A 9,688-nucleotide genomic window follows, 5' to 3' on the forward strand; every position below is an offset into this window, starting at 1 on the left:
ACCAGTTCTGGGTCAAATGGACGTTCTTTATTTGTATATCTTCTTAATTGTATTGAAAAAGATATTTGCACATTGCATATACTTGTATATGCATATGCACTAATGCTGGTCCTTAAATAGCCCACATTTTTATGTTAGCTTATGAATGTTTCCAAAGAGTTACTAAACTAACTCTTTTTAATGTCAGAAGCCATTTCTTTCCCATCTGAAAGGAACCTTGCTTTAGTATTAGACTTAAGATCCATTGAATGCTAAAATACTCTGAGTTTTATTTTCACTATTTCTCTTTATTTTCACAGTACCTTTGTCTTATATTATTATAATCTACTTCGGATATGAGGAAATTCAGGCACAAAGAAGTGAGGAACTTTTTAGTGTCAAGTAGCTAAGAAGTTCTAGAGACTGAATTTGGATTTACATAATCTGTGTTTCTTCACATTCAGTCCCACTGAACAGGGTACTTCTTTCCCCCTTGGGATGCATTTAACAATATCTAGAGACTTCGAGTCATTGAAACTTGGGAGAGAAGTGAGGTCAGGGTAGGGACAGGTAGAGATCACAGAAGCAGCTAAACGTTCTGTATCCAAGTGCTGCAGACACATGTGAGGAAAGATGGGAGTCGTGATTGTATTGCTTCCTGAAGCTTCCGTTCCCATGTGCTAGTCTCAAAACTCTCCTGCCATCTAAAACAAAAGAATCCCTATATGCTCAGTGAACTGGGCCTGAGATGTCCCCTCAGGTTGCTGTAATCAAGAGAATCCCAACTAATGCATATACAAGGCCAGTTTTCATTTTAGTCTAGTCATAGGCATTTCAAAGATGGATGTGGTTTCCACATGTGCAGCTGACTGTTCACCACAGACCAGAAAGAATATGCCTCGTGTTTTTCTCAACACATATCAATATGCTTAATTAGCACTTTGGGAAAAAAAAGTGATAGCAGTGACCTATAAGACATTACACTTATCACATGGCCAGGCCAGAAATGATCACAACAGTATGGTTTTCTACCTTTAATTTGGAAACTATGTTTCAGTGAGAAATACATTCTCAAACATTTAGGGTTAGATGCAGAGCCATATTCATCACAGATGAATATGGAACCATTTTAATGGACATTTTCCTTTTCCTTCCATTGTGTCCTTTTGGATCTCATTCTAATCCTGTGTGAATAGTAATAGGCTACAGTGTTCTAGAAATATAATTCTATGTATCAATGTGTTCAATGGACACTGAGGACCTTTCCCTGTTCAGTTACAATTAAATGACTACCAACAGCTAGAAACAACTGGAGGGCTCAGAAATAAAATAAACATGTAAAGAAAGAAATGAATCAAATGTTCATGTGTGAAACCTAGTAAACATACAAATTCAGTATGTAGAGCAGACCTAGAAACTAGCTCCAATACCATTTCTGTGTATTTCCCAGTAGCCACCAATAGATGGGATGCTAATATTTATTTAAAAAGCTCTTACTCAAAGTACTCTGTGAAGACTGGACATGTCACTTGCTTGTGGCTTGAGGCTTACATGTTGACACTTGGCAATAATAAATCTCAGAGGAGCCACCACTTTTCATATGACTGTTGCAGACCTGGGTCCTTCATATACAGATAATTTGTAAAAATGCATATTCAAGCTAAACCAAATCTTAATTGATTTGATTTTACTTAAATTTTAAGATGCTCTTAATTGTTTTCTGTGAAGTCTGTTGCTTTAAAGCATCTAAAGTTGCCCAGTGAAGCAAAAATACATCTGGTATTTTTATTATCAAGTTCCTTCAGCTGGTTAAAACAAAGAAGCCTTTAAGATCTCTGTCATTAGTGAAGATGCTAAGCAATTCTCAAATAGATTTCTTCCAATGAAGAAGAGAAGTTGTCATCATAGAGAAGACAAAAAGGCAAAAATGTCTTATGTGGCCCCAATGAGACTACGGTTGTTGCCCCCAAGATGCATTAAAATCAGACAAACCCAAGCTTAAGTGGTGGTATATTCCTCTACTCTCAGCACCTAGGATGCCAAGACAGGAAAATCATTAGTTCAAGGTCAGGCTGAGCTGCATACTAAAACCCTGCCTCAAGACAAGATTAAATAAATAATAAATAATAAATAAATAAATACACCATAAGGTTCTCACCTACATCTGCCATTATAGGTGTATTATGTAGGTGTCCTTACATTTCACTATGTTATCTATACTTTTGTCTCACAAAGTATTTCACACTGAGACAACACTGTAAAACATATTGTCTATCCCTTCCTCACTCCTGTGGGTCCAGATTATATAACTTACTGCCTTACCCAGTTTCATATGGAGGATCTTTTTTATCCAAGCTAGCTATTTGAGAGATTGGATTATAAAACACATTTCTTTCAAGCCTAGCAAAATATTTGCAAAGTACCTAGCGATCATTTGATGGATGGAGTCATGCACCAAGACAGGATAGAAAAAAAAGCCTAGCTGAAGTTCGTACTTCCGGTGTACTAGTCATGGTCACCAGAAATGTTAAACCTCCAAGTCCTAGTTCCTCCATCTGCAATCTGACACTGATGCTTCTGGCCGTAGAATTTGGTCTTTCCCTGTCTACAAACAAGTAGTGAACAGGACAACAGTACAAAATAACTGCTTTGAATGGGGGGTGACAGGTGATGCAGAACTGTGACCCCTGAGACAAAGGAAACATGCTAGACAAAACCTGCACTCATTCTGGCTTTCTGTGTGGAAGTAGCAGTGAAGCACAGGAAAGAGAAGGGACATCAAAGATGAAAACATTCTATCCATGAGGAGATAGGTTTTGGAGGGAGGAGGAGGAGGAGCAGGAAGAGGAAGAGGAGCAGGAGGAGGAGCAGGAGGAGGAAGAGGAGAAGGAATAGGAGGAGGAGGAAGAGGAGGAGGAGGAGGAGCAGAAAGAGGAGGAGGAGGAAAAGGAGGAGGTAAGTAGGAGGAGGAGGAAGAGAAGGAGGAAAAAAGAGGAAGAGGGAGGAGGAGTGGGGAGGAGAGGGGAGGAGGAAGAGGTGGCTATAATATGTGGTGCTGAATCCTGTTGAGCTGGATGCAACACAGAGAAGGAACTCCTCTAGGAGGCTTACAGGTTAGTCGTGAGTCTCAGGTTGGACAGTGCAGAAGGGGATCTGTAAAGGCTCAGAAAAGAGAAAAAAACACTGGACTCTATAAAACAGAAACACCAAGAATTCATGCAGGGCTGGAAGATATTCATATTTGCCCCAGCCAGACTGGAGAGAAAAAAAATTTCAACACCAGGAAAGAAAGGTGATATCACTAGAGACCTTAAATCCATTTAAATACACATTAAGACAATATTATTTTTAAAAGCACTAAAGTTGACAGCTTCGATGAAACAGATAAGTTGTTTGAAAGAAAGAAATTACCCAAACTGACACTAGAATAAATAAAAAGTATAAATAGCAATATGTGTTAACAAATTGAATTAGTAATTTTTGAACATTCCCAAAATGAAAATTCCAGGTCCAGATAGCTTCACTGGTGCATTCTGTCATTCATTTTATGAGAAATTGTGCAAATTTTGCAGAAACTTCTTCAGATATTAGAAAATCATAGAACATTTCCAGATACAACTCTGAATCCATCAATACCATATTTCAAACAAAGAGTGGATTGGGCAGAGGGTACCAGAACCTGAAGGTTAGCATCTTTCAAGAGGATGAATTCAGAAGAAACAAACAAAATGCTGTAAATCAAATCTAGTAACAATCTGAAATGACACATGATAAACAAGTAGGTTTATCTCCAAAATGCTAGGTTATGAGGTAAAGCAGTGTGAGTGTGTGTGTGAGTGAGTGAGTGTGTGTGTGTGTGTGTGTGTGTGTGAATCATAACAGGTGAAGGAAAGGTATTAGAGGCATTCAATATTCACTCCTTATACAAACATCAGAAAACCATAAATAGAAGGAAACTCCCTGATCAAGTGTTTGTATCAGAAGCATAGATAGCCATCCTCATTACTGTTATTCAACATTACTTTAAGACTCCTAATCAGTGTAAAACAAAATGAAAAAAAAATACAATACCCCCATACATATTTGTTGCTCCACAAGAAAATTTATAATGCGTATTTCACAGGAAGAGAAAAAATGTTTTTATTCACAATGTGCTTGACTACATACTCACAATTCTAGAAAATCTACCAAAAAAAGCCACCTGACCTAATAAATTAATTTAGTGAGATTTTAGAATGCGAAGTCAACATACAAAAATCAATTGCACTTGCCCAAGTCTCCTGCTTGCTGTCACAGTTACTATGAGTTCATATGTGCAACTGCCCTGTTGTGGAAAACACAGCTTTGTTGAAGACATCCGTCACCTCACACTCTCACAGTCTTTCTGCCCCCTCTTCTGTGAAGTTCCCTGCAGGGAGGGGCATGATATAAATGCCCCATTAGGGATGAGCCGTCCACAGTCTCTTATTTCTGCACATTGACCAGCTGTGGGTCTCTGTATAAGTTGCCATCTACTGAAAAAAGAAATTTCTCTGATAAGGACTGAGGAATGCACTATTCTATAGATGTAAGTCATTAGGAGTTGGTTTAATAATATATCCTGTTAGCAGAATAAGAATAAGTAGATTCTCCCATTGGGTGGCCAACCTAGTTAGTCACAGAATTCTGTTCCTGATAATGATGCCAGGTATGGGTTCCATCTTGTGGATTAGGCCTTAACTGCAATCAGAAAGTGCTTGGTTACTCCTATAACACTTGTGTCACTGTTGTAGCACTGGGCATACCTTGGCCACTTGGTAGCTTGCAGGTCTCGCAGATGGGTAATGTTGGTGATAACTTTTCTCCTTCAGCAAGCACAAATAGCACTTTCCAGCACTATAAAAGGTAAGCAATAGGGATAAAGATTTGAAGTCAGAACCAGTTTAATTTCTCCAAGTTCTAGGATTCAAGTATGCAGTATTTTCAGAAATAATATCTTACCATCAAATTCTGGAAGGTAACCAAGAGCAACTGCAATAGCTAGCAATGTTTGTGGTCTGCAGGACACCACTAGCCAAGAATTCTAAATATGATAATCCATTCCTTCCACCAGGCTTTTTATTTGTTAGTCAACATCGAGGGGGAGCTAGGGGCCATGTCTCACCCTAGCTGAGGAGCTATTGGCAATTAACAGCTGCTGGAGAGAAAGAATCTTATTTTCTTTAATGGTATGACCCCTGGTAGGTTGACCATGCTCCAGGGAATGACTCATACCCAAGAGGTTGTTGGCAATAAAAATTGATCTCAGTGGACTTAAAAAATAATAAAAAGGCAGGGGTGGAGAGATGGCTCAGCAACCAGTAAGTTGGTCTTTCAGAAGACCAGGTTCAGTTCCCAACACCCACATGACAGCTACCAACTGTCTGTAACCCCAGTTCCATGGACTCTAATGCCCTCTTTTGGCCTCTACAGGTATTGCACAACATGGATGCACTTAGATACATGTAGGCAATATACTTATACATAAAATAAAAATAATAAATAAAATTTAAAAAATAGAAGGCAAGAAGTTGTATGGATAGAAAGATGGGAATGGACTGAGGAGATGGGAGAGGGGGACGAATATGATGAAAATACATTTCATGAAATTATCAAAGAATTAATAGAAATATTTAAAAATCAATTTTATTTCTAGATAAAAGTAACTAGAAAAATATGAACTGATCAGGGATAAATTTGTTCTACTGGCAAGACTACAAGATAATGTGAACATGAGTGAAATGAAGAGATGTATCAGGTTCTCTTTCATCAGACTGGTCAGTTGAACTATGTCAAATATTTTCAAACTGATTTATACTTTTACATAGCCACAATCAAAACCATGTCAGCTTTCCTTTTGGCCGTACTTGATAAGCTTTTCCATAAAATGTATATAGCAACCCAGAGCACAGAGAGTGAGGAGGTGGGTCACTCTGCCCCTGCTAGTTTACAGCCAGCCAGGTCTCTTCTTGTGAAGTGACAGTCTGGTCTGAGACACAATGGCAGAGCTTGGAGGGATTTAGTCATGTTGGGTGCCTGGTTGCCTTCAACTCTGGCAAAGTGGATTTGTTGCCATCAATGACCCCTTAATTGACCTCAACTGTATGGTTTCCATGTTTCAGTCTGATTCAACCCATGACAAATTCCATGCATTGTTAAGGCTGAGATTGAGAAACTTACCATCAATGGAAAGGCCATCTCCATCTTCCAGGAACAAGATCCTACCAGTGTCAAATGTATGATGTTGTTGCTGAGTATGTTGTGGAGTCTCTACCATGGAGAAGGCCAGAAGGCCACATGAAGGGTGAAGCCAAAAGAGTCATCATCTCTTCCCTTCATGCTAATGCCCCCATGCTTGTGATGAGCGTGACAACTCACTCAAGACTGTCAGCAATGCCTCCTGTACCAACAACTATTTAACCCTCGACCAAGGCCATCCATAACAACTTCAGCATAGTTGAGTGATTCATGACCACAATCCACGCCATCTTTACCACCCCCCCAGAAGATGGTAGGTGGTCCCTCTGGGAAATTGTGTTGTGATGACTATGGGGCTTCCCAGAACATCATCCCTACTGGTGTTGTCAAGGCTGTGGGCGAGGTCATCTCAGAGCCGAATGGGAAAGCTCACTGGTATTGCCTTCTGGGCTCCTATTCCCAATATGTGTCCACTGTAGACCTGACCCATCACTTAAAGAAATCTGCCAAACACAATGACATTAAGAAGGTGGTAAAGCAGAAATTAGAGTGCCCCCCAAGAGCATCGTGGATGATAATGAGAACCAGGTTATCTCCTGGGACTTTAACAGCCGCTGGGAAGTCCTGCTCCAACTGATTCCCCAATACACTGAGCATCTCCCTCCTAGTTTCCATCCCAGACCACCAGAAGAAGGGGAGAGGCTTAGGGAACTCTACATTCTTCTATACTATCAATCAAGTTCACTGCACTTGATCCTCCCCACAAATAACCAAAGCCATTACGAAGTAGAAGACTTGCAAAATTACTATCTTAGCTTAACCTACAAAATGCCACTGGCTGGGGGCTTGGAGAACAGAGAATTACTTTTCATAGTATGCGAGGCTGGGAAGTCCAAGATCAAGGCATCAAGAAATTCAGTTCCTGGTCGGGACTCTCTTCTTACATAGATTGCTTTCATCACCCCTCAAGGAAGACTGCTCTGTGGCTTCCCCTCTGATAGGGCACTAATCCTATCAGATCTGCGTCTCATCCTTATTATAGTACTTAGTCCTAATTGTTTCCTTACTCCAAATTCTAACACAGTGGGAATCAGGGCTGCAATACACAAATTTTTTGAAAGTTGGTGTTAAGTTCCTTGTACTCACAGTACCTGATTTTTACCATGTGAGCTTTATACTACAGTCGTAGTGATTATTTATACTACAGTCATAGTGATTATTTATACTACAGTCATAGTGATTAGGAAGTATGATATTTGTGTGAGGATAGACATATAGATGAAAGGAAAATAATAGTATGTGGATTATTCACACGTTATTATAAAAAATTCAGTTGATTTCTTTACCTTTGGAGAATTAACTCAGTAGAGGAAGGTACTCTTTGTGATAAATGTGACTGGAAGAATGGGACACCCAGATAAAGGTGAGGCAGGAATGGATCTCTACCTTTGCCCTGTAACGTGAATGACATGCAAATGGATTGTAATCTCCAACCTGAAAACTATAGCTATTAAATTCAAAGAATAATCATGGAAAAGATTCTTTATGATCCTTTGTAGGTAGAGTCCTCTTACACAGACACGCTCATCCATGAAAACATTAAACTTTATCAAACTTTAAAAAATCGTCATTTCTGTTTTAAGTCCCCACTGAGAAAATAAAATGCTAAAGCATGAAGTGAGGTAAAATAATTGTAATTCACATATCTGGCAAGGGTTTTATTCAGCACATGTGCAGTTATTTTATAAATCAGCTATTAAAAACACAACTTATTTTCCTAAACAATCAAACACTTGCAAAAGACTGGGCCATGTGCTGCATGAAAGGCTATCTGAGTGATGAACAAGTACAGAAAACTGCCCAACATCATAATCAGAGAAATGTAAACGCCACAGTGTGGCGACATTATAGGTCCACTAGAAAAGCTAAAAATAAAATGAAATCTGACAAGACCAAATGTTGTTGAGGATGTGGAGCAACTGGAATTCTTGAACATCAGATGGGAGTGTATATTTGTATTATCACTTTGGGAAACAGTTTGGCAGTTTCTTAGAAAGTGAAATATACATTTACCATATGACCCAGCAATTCCACACTTGAGTGTTTATCCAAGAGGAAATGTATCCACACAAGAAAACTTGTACATGAATGCTCGTGGCAACTTTGCTCATCACATTTAAAAACTGGAACCATTCCAAATTCCAAAAGCCAGAGAGTGATAAACAAATTGTTGTAAATCCATTTAATGGAATAATATCTGGGAATAACAAAGACCAAACTATGCAAAGTGAACTACGAAAAAACATGAACAAATCTGAGAAGAACATCCTGGAAGGCAGAAATCTGAAACCAAAAGTACACATCCTAAGACTCTATTTATAAGACATTTGAGCACGTGTAAAATTAGCATAGTATATATCGACAGGAGGCAGATCAGCGATTGCCTGAGCAAGAGCTGGGGTAAGTCACAGAGTCACTACCGTCCTGCAAAGTTCTTGAGAATGTGGGATTTTGACTTTGGTGTGGGTCATGGGGGTGTGCACATTTATTAACCTGTATACTTATTGAACAATATACTTATTGTATACTTAAGTATACAGTTCTCATTGAACTGTATACTTAAAATGGGTATGTTATAATATCTGAAGTAGACTCTTCAAAGAGTTAGTTAACCATTGCTACCAATATATAACTTAGAAAGATTTGGAGTACTTAACATTAGGCATGTGTTTTACAGAACTCTGCACGGTACTTGACAGGCTTCAAAAAAAAATGATAGGTCTTGCTTTTATCTCCTTTCATCAAACTCAGAATTTTCTAATTATTATGAAGGATATTAATAAATTTCGCATTTCTCTATATGTGCAGTAGTGACTTTTTAGAATCAATTAATTTTAGTTACTGATTATTCATAGGTACATTTTGAGAATTACTTATTATTTATTACTTTTGAAACAGTTTTCTTATATTTACATATTTATGAGAACTAATAGATGTGAGACAAAGTCATGTACTGTATCAGGAATAATGGACTTGGAGAAGTGAGGTGGGGGATTTACAGAGGAATAGGATTACTGTTTGGCCTAAGCAGAGATTGCGTTATCAGTCCACAGCCAAACTAACATTTTATAAATCTTTGCTTCTGAACAGGTAGAGGAATTCTATGCTGCTCCGAACATCCCCTACATATGGCCTATATGGCTTTTCAGGAATCGGTCCTACTTTATTATTTCTATAGGGTAATCTGCTTTGGCATTAAAAACCCAACTATTTATTCCACATATCAGAGAATAGCTGGTCTATTTTTTTCTCCTCATTTCAAAGTCTTTTCACCAATGCTGATCATTTTCTATGCATTCAGAGGATCAGAGAAATGCACCCTTTTTTAGATGGTGGAACCAAAGGGCCGTCTGCAGCCCTATCACCTCATGAAACACCACAAGCCCACACTGAGCTCACCATATTCACTCCCACCATGTGGAGGTCAGAGACT

At 38.7% G+C, this 9,688-nt stretch overlaps 1 pseudogene; it reads left to right on the forward strand.

The window, feature by feature from the left end:
• The first annotated feature begins 4,659 nt into the window (after positions 1–4,659).
• Positions 4,660–6,832, forward strand: LOC115071988 (annotated as a pseudogene).
• The last annotated feature ends 2,856 nt before the right edge of the window (positions 6,833–9,688 follow it).

The sequence above is a fragment of the Nannospalax galili genome, unplaced genomic scaffold, assembly GCF_000622305.1.
Source record: "Nannospalax galili isolate Female #2095 unplaced genomic scaffold, S.galili_v1.0 scaffold20, whole genome shotgun sequence".
In the NCBI taxonomy this organism is placed as follows: Eukaryota; Metazoa; Chordata; class Mammalia; order Rodentia; family Spalacidae; genus Nannospalax; species Nannospalax galili.